The 8,504-nt window shown below is 43.0% G+C and overlaps 1 protein-coding gene across 1 annotated transcript in view; it reads left to right on the top strand.

Annotated features, from left to right (window-relative positions):
• The first annotated feature begins 8,040 nt into the window (after nt 1–8,040).
• ZNF706 (zinc finger protein 706) overlaps nt 8,041–8,504 on the top strand; it is an 8,710-nt gene continuing 8,246 nt past the window's right edge. The window contains exon 1 of the mRNA XM_029923520.1: nt 8,041–8,147. The gene's annotated coding sequence lies outside the window, so the exon portion shown is untranslated. The remainder of the gene's footprint in view (nt 8,148–8,504) is intronic.

The following is an 8,504-nucleotide window of genomic DNA, read 5'->3' as shown; positions in this document are numbered from 1 at the left end:
AATACCCTCTAGGTCCATCTCTGTTGTCTCAGAAGGAATGATCTCATCCATTTTCTTGGCTGTGTGATATTCCAGTGCGCGTGTGGACTTGTGTGCGTGTGTGTATACATCTTCCTTACCCATTCATCTATCAGTGGACACTTAGGTTGCTTCCACATCTTAGCTATTGTAAATAATGCTACAATGGACATAGGAATGAATATATCTTTTTGAATTAGTCTTTTTGTTTTCTTTGGGTAAATACCTAACAGTGGAGTTATTGGATCATATCATATCTCTAGTTTTAATTTTTTGAGGAAGCCCCATACTGTTTTCCACAGTGGCTGTCCAGTTTATATTCGCACCAACAGTGTACGAGAATTCCTTTTTCTCCACACAGAGGAATCCTCATTTAGGTGGGGGCTCAAGAAAGGAAGGCTTCTCTGAGACTGTGATATTTTAGCTGGAATTTGAAGAGGGAATAGGAAGTAGACACACTGGAAGGGAGAGCAGGGCATACAAGAGAGGGGAGGGCAAGGCCCCATGGTAGGGGGGTGGCTCAGTTAGTTAAGCATCTGACTTTGGCTCAGGTTATGATCTTGTGGTTTGTGAGTTTGAGCTCCACATGGGGCTCTGTGCTGACAACTCAGAGACTGGAGCCTGCTTTGGATTCTGTGTCTCCCTCTCTCTGCCCCTCTCCGACTCATACTCTTGTCTCTGTCACTGTCTCTTTCTCGCTCTCAAAATTAACATTAAAATTTTTTAAAAAATATAACAGCTTTATTTAGATATAATTCACATAAGATACAGATCAGTCATTTAAGTGCACAATTCAGTGGTTTGCAGTATATTCAGAGTGGTGCAATCATCACCACAGTCAATTTTAAAACATTTCTATCGTCCCAAAAGAAAGTCCATACCCATTACCATATACTTCTCATTTCCCTCCAATTCTCCCAGTCCTCGGCAGTCACTAATCTAGTTCATCTTTATAGACTTGCTTGTTTTTGACATTTTATATAAATTAAATCATACAATATATGGTCTTCTGTGACTGGCTTCTCCCGCTTAGTTAGCATAATGTTTTCAATATTTGTCCATGTTATAATATGTCTCAGTGGTTTGTGCCTTTTTATGAGTGTATAATATTCCATTTAGGGATAAGTTATATATATATATTATATGTATATAATATATATATTCAACTCATCAGTTGATGAAAATTTGAGTGGTTTCCACTTTTTGCCTATTACAAATAGTCAATATGCTATTTTGAGCATTCACATATAACTTTTTTTGTAGATGTTTTCATTTCTCTCTGATATAGATCTAGAATAGGAATTCCTGAGTCATGTGTCAGCCCTCCATTTGACCTTTTGAGGAACTGCCAGAGTCTTTTCCAAAGAGGCTGCACCATTTTACATTGCCACCGGCAAGAATGGGGATTACATTTTTTCCACATCCACTCCAACACCTAATTCCTGTCTTTTTTTTTTTTATAGCTACCATTTTAGAAGGTGTGAAGTACTATCTTGGTACTTTGATTTGTATTTCCATGATGGCTGATAATGGTGAGCACCGTTTCTTGGACCCATTGGCCATCTGTATATCTTCTTTGAAGAAATATCTACTCAGACTTTTTGCCCATTTTTTTAAAGAGGTTACTTATTTTGTCATGAATGCTTTTGGTGTCATATCTAAGAAAGCTTTGCTTAACTGAAGGCCATGCAGATTTATTCCTATATTTTCTTCAAAGAATTTTATATTTCAGGATTTACACCTAGGTCTGTGATCCGTTGTGTTCATTTTTGTGTAGGGCACGAGGTAAGGATTTAATTTCATCCTTTTGTGTGTGGATGGATATCCAAATGTTCCCTCATCATTTGGTGAAAGGACTATTCCTTCCCTGTTGAATTTTCTTGGCATCTGTGTTGAAAGCAATGTGAATATTTATTTCTGGGTTTTCAAGTCTATCTGATTGACCAAATGTCTGTTTTTTAAATGTTTTTTTGAAGTTTTTATTTCTCTTTATTTTTATGAGAGAGAGTGTGTATACAAGTAGGGGAGGGGAGAAAAAGAAGGGGACAGATGATCTGAAGCAGGCTCTGTGTGGATAGCAGAGAGCCCCAGCTGAGGCTTGAACTCATGAACAGCAGGATCATGACCTGAGCCAAAGGCAGACACGTAACCAACTGAGCCACCCAGGTGCCCCACAAATGTCTGTTCTCATGCCAGTACCATAGTCTTAATTACTCTCCATTATGGCCAAGTTTTGAAATTGGGAAGGGTAAGTTCTCCAACTTTCTTCCTCTTTTCAACATTGTTTTGTCTACTCCGATGTAAGGAGAGAGCAGACTCCTCCCCTGTGTCTCCTCTGCTCCCAATACTTCAGTACAACACAACTGCACTTCTGCTACCAGATATGCAGGTTTTTCAAACATCAAACAATTGTGCAACATTAGCTAGGTGTCCTACAATTTACCTCAATTCCGACACTGTCCACCTGGGGACAGCTCAGTCCTACAAGGCAGCACCCCTCCTCCCACTTCAGACGTCAATGGTAAATTCATGTTACCTGTGCTTCTGACTAACTTGCTACAAATCAGAGGTTGCCATGATCACCTCCTTAGGTTTGGTTAATTTGCTAGAAGAGCTCACAAAACTCAGAGAAACATTTCCTTATAAAAGATATTATAAAGGATACAGATATGCAGCCTGATAAAGAGGTACATAGGGGAAAGTTTAAAAGGGTCCCAGGTGCAGAGGCTTCTGTCCCGATGGAAGTGGATGTGCCACCTTCCCAGCATGTGGATGAGTTTGCCAACCTGGAAGCTCATCTAATCTTGCTTGGTAGTTTTTATAGAGCTCAATCTCCAGCCCCCTCCCCTCTGCCTTCCTATCGCTTGGTGGTGAGGGCGGAAACGCATTTTTTTTCCTTCCAAATTTTTATTTAAATTCCAGTTAACATATAGTGTTAACATTGGTCTCAGGAGAATTTAGTGACTTATTACATACATATAATCCACAGCGCTCGTCATAACACATGCCCTCTTTAATACCCATCCCCCATTTAGCCCATTCTCCGCCTCCCTACCTCCATCAACCCTCAGTTCTCTGTCAGTAAGAGTCTCTTATGGTTTGCTTCCCTTTCCCTCTTTTTCCTTCCCATGTGTTCATCTGTTCTATTTTCTGAATTCCACATGAGTGAAATCATATGGCATTTGTCTTTCTCTGATTTATTTCAGTTAGCATAACACACTCAGCTGCATCCACGTCATTGCAAATGGCAAGATTTCATTGTTTTGATGGCTGAGTAATATTCCATTATATATATAATACATAATATAATATAATATAATATATAGTATCTTCTTTTTTTAATGTTTATTTTTGAGAAAGAGACAGAGTGTGAGCAGGGAAGGGCAGAGAGAGAGGGAGGCACAGAATCCAAAACAGGCTCCAGGCTCTGAGCTGTTAGCACAGAGCCCGACACTAGGCTGGAACTCACAAACCATGAGATCATCACCTGAGCTGAAGTCGCAGTCTTAACCAACTGAGCCACCCAGGTGCCCCTATATACCACATCTTCTTTATTGATGGACACTTGGGCTCTTTTCAGAGTTTGGTTATTGCTGATAAAAGTCTTAATACTTTGAGCACCTGGATGGCTCAGCTGATTAAGCTCAAAACCTGGAGGCTGCTTTAGATTCTGTATCTCCTGCTCTCTCTCTGCCCTTCCCACCCTCCCTCAAAAATAAATAAATATTTAAAAAAAAGTTTTAATCCTTTACTCATTTGTTTGAGATGTTCACTAGTCCTATATAGAGACCATCTAGGAGCCCCACCTTAAGCCACCTCATTAGCATAAATTCAGGTAGGCTCAAAAGGAGTGCCTTATGAATAACAAAAGACATTCTTATCACTCAGGAAATTCTAAGGGTGTTAGGACCTTTGTGCTGGGAATGGGGTCAAAGACCAAATCTATTTTTTATTTTACTGCAACTAGGTTCCTTGGAATTTCCAGGTGAATCTCAGGGTAAGCTTGTTGATTTATGCAAAAATGATAGTTGAGATTTTGATAGGGGAAGCACTGAATCTGCAGATAAATTTGGGGGATATTGCTAGTGTAAGATTTAATAGATGGAGGCAGAGATGAGAGGAAAAGAAGAGACCAAGTTATGGAGCCAAGAAAGCCTTTATTGGGATCTGCGATTCCCGGGTGAGGTTCCATAACTCCAGGAGTGGGGAGTCAGGGAAGTCGCGTGTGGGCATCGCAGATCCCAATAAAGACTTTCTTGGCTCCATAACTTGGTCTCTTCCTTTCCTCTCATCTCTGCCTCCATCTATTAAATCTTACATTTGGTGCCGAAACCCGGGAGGGGCGAGGTATTTTATGGGTGAAAGACTTCCGGTCCAGTCCTGGGAGGGCAGACCACCAAATAAGGGCACTTTAGGGACATGGCGGGATGGGATAGGTTGCCTCCTCTGTCAGGGTGATGGGAAGCTGGGGCTTCATGATTGGCTGGCGCGGAACATTCCAGGTCTGCAGGTGAGGGGTGGGGGTGGTTGGTGCACGGTGTTTTTCCAACCCACAGCAAAATGGCCACTCAGTCGCCATCTTAAGGTAACTCTTACAGCTAGGTTTATAATATTACATTTTTTGATCCATGAACATGGAATGCCTTTCCATTTATTTAGGTTTTCTTTAAGTTCTTTCAACAATGTTTTGTAGCATTTGGAATATAAGTTTTACACTTCTTTTTGTAAAGTTATTCCTAAGTATTCTATTTTTTGATGCTATTCGAATAAATTACAATATTTTTAAAACCAATTCTAACATCTCTGAAATTGAGATGTACTGTACAATCAAGGGTAGTTAGCATTATGCCATAGTACAAATGGCAGTATTTTTTTTGGCAGTATTTTTTTTTTTATCTTGGTGGAAATAAATGTGATTTACCATCAGTAGCTTCTTTGATTAAATACCACATGGTATTAAATGTGAAACTTCTATAAAACATTAAAGTGAAAATGGAAAATAGGTATTTGGGTATATCAGTATTCAGTAAATCAGAAATCAGAAGAGCGAGTTGAACTAGAAGATTGATACAGGGTCATTTTGTAAGAGTCACCTTAAGGCGGCCACTGAGCGGCCATTCTGCTGTAGGTCAGAGAAAAACCACGTGCACAGACGACCCCCGCCCCTCACCTGCAGACCTGGAAGGTCCCGTGCCAGTTTGAAAACAGCCAATCATGAAGCTCCAGTTTCCCATCACCCTGACAGAGGAGGCAACTATTCCATCCTGCCATGTCCCTTATTTGAAATGCCCTTATTTGATATTCAGCCCTCCCAAGATCAAACCCAGAACCCCCCACCCATAAAACCCCCCACCCATCGCCTATCAGGCACAACTTCCCTGACTCCCCACTCCCGGGGTCATGGGACCTCGCCTGGGAATCGCAGAGCCCAATAAAGGCTTTCTTGACTCCATAATCTGGTCTCTTTCTTTCCTCTGTCTCTGCCTCCATCTATTAAATTTTACACATCTGAAGTTTATTATTTTATTATTTTTAAAAATTGTTTAATGTTTATTTATTTTTGAGAGGGAGAGAGATAAAGCACCAGCAGAGGAGAGGCAAAGAAAGAGGGAGACACAGAATCCGAAGCAGGCTCCAGGCTCTGAGCTGTCAGCACAGAGCCTGACGCGGGGCTTGAACCCACTAATCATGAGATCATGACCTGAGCTGAAGTCAGACACTCAACTGACTGAGCCACCCAGGCGCCCCTGAGGTTCATTATTTTAAAGCCGTAACAGTGAATGAGATTCCTTTGAGAAAAGAGTATAGAGGCTGGAGCCCTGAGAAATCACAACGAGAAGTTGGTGAGAGAAATAAGATCTAGAAAAAGGTGACATTTTTGTTTTGAGTTATTGTTGTCATTATTGCTATTATCATGTATCACTGGATGGAAGGATCTATGGGGACAGGACCTTGCCTCATTTATACTCTAATGAACCTCTCTAAGCTAAGCACTTTTCTGTATTTAGATATTAACCTACATACCCCAGATACATGGGGAAAGTGATTTAGAGTAATCTGTTCATTTGAGAAAGAATACATTGATTAACCATCAGCTCTTCCACCCCTGAAAATCAGACATGAATACAAATAAATCATTCTTTCAGGTCTCCAGAGAAGCATTTTAATCTGATTGTGATTTTGGATTGAAAATAGGCACATGCTTGTTGCATATTAACCTAGAGTAAGTTTCTAAAGGTAGAAGAAAGCAGTCAGTGGAAATACTGCAGCATTCAAAATTAAAAGCAGAAATGTGTATAAAAATCCCTCTAAGGTGTTCATATCCCATTTGCTGCCACATTTCTATAGAATAAGTAGGACACCAGCTGGCAGTAATGCTAATTCATCCGCCTTTCCTTTACTGTTAGTCACTTCTAAGATGTTGAATCTTATCCATTCCTTTTGTCCATTTTCCCCTTCGTATTAAATGCCCTAGCCAACATATGAATACCACATCCTCTATGCAGTAGTTCTCAACCAAGGGAGATTTTGACCCCCAGAGGACTTTTGGAAAGGTAGGGAGACATTTTTCTTTTGTTAGAACTGGAGATAGATAGGGTGCTACCAACATCAAAAGGGTACAGGACAGGGATGTTGCCAAACATCTTACAATCCCCAGGACAGCCCCCCATAACAATGCATTATCTAGCCCAAAGTGTCAGTAGTGCCAAGGCTGAGAAACTCTACCAATGGGGCTAAGTTTTTAGGTATATGAATCTTATGGGAGCAACCTTAGCTTTTACCAAATTCTCAAAGGTGGTATCATGCAGAATTTTAAGGAACACTGGCTTAAATGGATGTTTCATCTAGGCCTTGGTAACAGGTGACATAGTAATACTACTTCACAGCAATATCACCTGTCTAGTTAAGACGAGTTATCTCAGCTGGCCAAAGCCACTGCCCACTCTGATTCATGGGTAAACACAACTCTTTGGATTTCCTGTCTCTAGGTTCTTTCTCCAAATACCACAATCCCCTTCTATTAGCCAGGTTAATAGTTACTATGGTTATGGGGACTATTAAGCTAGAACTTCATGATATGCCAAGTTTTGATTTCTCTAGATACCTGCAGGTCCTTTGCTCAATATTTATTCAGTAACTACTCTGTTTAGCACACTGCTAGGCACTGGGCATATGGTGATGAAAATTAGCTTACAACTGAATACTAGAGAGATATTAATAAAATTTAAACATGTCATTTAAAACTGCACTATGGAAGAGGTGTGAAAGTTAAAGGTGAGAGAGGCTGAAATGAGGATAAGGAAGGACTGAACAACCAATCATTGTATGCCACCCAAATGCGACAAGCAGCTAACCCCTTCCTGGTTATTTTAATCAGTTCAGCTGTAACAGCTGCATCCCAATCGAGCTAACTTGGGATGTAGTTATGTTAAACTAGCAACTCCTGCGCACTTACAGGCAAATTTGGGAGAGTGGAGGCTACGGGCAAGGTGAGTAGGTCAAATGCAAAAGCTTCCCTTTTCCTTGTTACTAATAAATCTAATTAGAAATCAATGTGTGGAGGGGGAGCACGGGGGAATAAAGCCAATGTCTAAAATGCCCTTTCCAGATAATCAGCAGATATAATAATCGTTACAATAGCAAACGCTCTTAATCAGATAATGGAAATTAGCTGTTGTGGCCTGTAAACCAAGAAAGACCAAAAAAAAAAAAAGAAAGAAAGAAAAGTCAACTTGGCAATTTCCCCAAATATTCGCAACTCTGTATACTGTCAGTAGTCAGCTAAACCAATCAGGGAGCCCTAGCCAGCAACACTGAGATAGGCTAGAATCCTAACTCCCTAAAATCCCCAGACTGGTAAAAATAACCGGGGTTTCCGTGGGAACGAGGCAGAGGGAGGCCGACGAGAGAACAAAGGCTGCGTCCCAATTACGGGCTGGCGGGCCCACGGGCCGCACTGGCGGCGAGGGCGGCGGTGCGTCCGGGTGGCGGGCTGCCCGGTGCCCCACGCCGCCGCGGCGCTGGCGCACCTCTCCGGGCCAGTCCCGGAGCCGCTGCATAGCAGGGCGCCGGCGAGGCGAGAGGCGAGGACGAAAAGCCCCGGGGGCCCAGGCCTGGCCGCCGCCCCAGTGAGTGTGCTAGCGAGCGACTTGTGAAACACGCCGCGGGCTGTCACCCAAAAGGACCGCGAACACGGGGCGCTGCGCCGGCAGAAGCCGCCTAGATAGTGCACGATAGTGGGGAGGGGCGCGGGGGACAGAGGACGACGTCCCCTGCAGTTCCCGTCTCGCAGGGATTGCCAGCCCCGCCAGGCCCCGCCCCCTGGCGCTTATGTAATAGGGGCGCGCTGCCATTGGCCCGCGCGACCGGAAAGGGCGCTGGCGTGCGAGCCGGGGCGGGGCGCGGGAGGCGGCCGCAGCAGGAAGGCGAGTGGGCGGCGAAGAGCGGGCGGGCGCTGGGGCGACTGGGAGAGCTGCGCGGCGTGC

The sequence above is a fragment of the Suricata suricatta genome, chromosome 15, assembly GCF_006229205.1.
Source record: "Suricata suricatta isolate VVHF042 chromosome 15, meerkat_22Aug2017_6uvM2_HiC, whole genome shotgun sequence".
Classification (NCBI taxonomy): domain Eukaryota; kingdom Metazoa; phylum Chordata; class Mammalia; order Carnivora; family Herpestidae; genus Suricata; species Suricata suricatta.
The sequence above is the reverse complement of the archived record's forward strand: the minus strand, read 5'-3'. Positions and strand labels throughout refer to the sequence as shown.